This window comes from Arachis duranensis, chromosome 4 (genome assembly GCF_000817695.3).
Source record: "Arachis duranensis cultivar V14167 chromosome 4, aradu.V14167.gnm2.J7QH, whole genome shotgun sequence".
Taxonomy (NCBI): domain Eukaryota; kingdom Viridiplantae; phylum Streptophyta; class Magnoliopsida; order Fabales; family Fabaceae; genus Arachis; species Arachis duranensis.
Window position 1 is genome coordinate 36,740,076 of NC_029775.3, and position 1,091 is coordinate 36,741,166.

The following is a 1,091-nucleotide window of genomic DNA, read 5'->3' on the forward strand; positions in this document are numbered from 1 at the left end:
TTTCCATGTCTTTATGCTTGCTGTAGGTTGGTTATTCAACCACCTCTTAGCTTGATCTTTTACAGCAAATGGAAACAGTAATAGTCTGTAGACATCCTGATCCACCTCTTTATCATGTACTGTGTCAGCAATTTGTAAAAATTGTGCCAGAAACTCAGTAGGTTCTTCCTGTGGAAGACCGGAATACTGGCAATTTTGCTGCACTATGATAATGAGTTGAGGATTTAATTCAAAGCTGCTTGCTTTGATGGGAGGTGTACAGATGCTACTCCCATATGCAGCTGTAATGGGGTTAAGATATGACCCCAGAGTCCTTTTGGACTGATTAATCCCACTTAAGTCCATAATGGACAAGAGGGAAATGATAATGATTGCAAAGAGATAAATTTTGATTTTTTTTATTTTTTTTGAATTAACGAAAAAAAATAAAATAAAACAAAATAAAATTAAAATAAAAATTCGAAAATCAAAAAGAAAATAGAATCAAAGCAAATTGAAAACTGAATCAATTAGTTAATTAAAAAGATTTTGAAAACAGCAATTAAAAAGATATGATTGAAAATTTTTTTATGAAAAAGATTTGATTTTTGAAAAGAGGAAAGAGAAAAAAAAAACACAAAAAGACACCAAACTTAAAATTTTAGAAAATCAAACACAAAGTTTTCGAAAATTTTTAAGGGAAAGACACAAAGAGGACACCAAACTTAGAATTTTTATGAATCAAAAAGGGACTAAGAACATGCAAAATCAAAAATTAAAAGAAAACAAAAGCATGCAACTGACACCAAACTTAAAATATGAAACTAGACTCAACTAAAAGACTCTAAACCTAAAAAAAATAAAAAGTCCTAATCTAAGCAACAAGATAAGCCGTCAGTTGTCCAAACTCAACAATCCCCGGCAACGGCGCCAAAAACTTGGTGCACGAAATTGCAATCACACTTTTGCAATCCCGCACAACTAACCAGCAAGTGTACTGGGTCGTCCAAGTAATACCTTGCGTGAGCAAGGGTCGATCCCACAGAGATTGTCGGCTTGAAGCAAGCTATGGTTGTCTTGTAAATCTTAGTCAGGATATCAGAAATTATCAG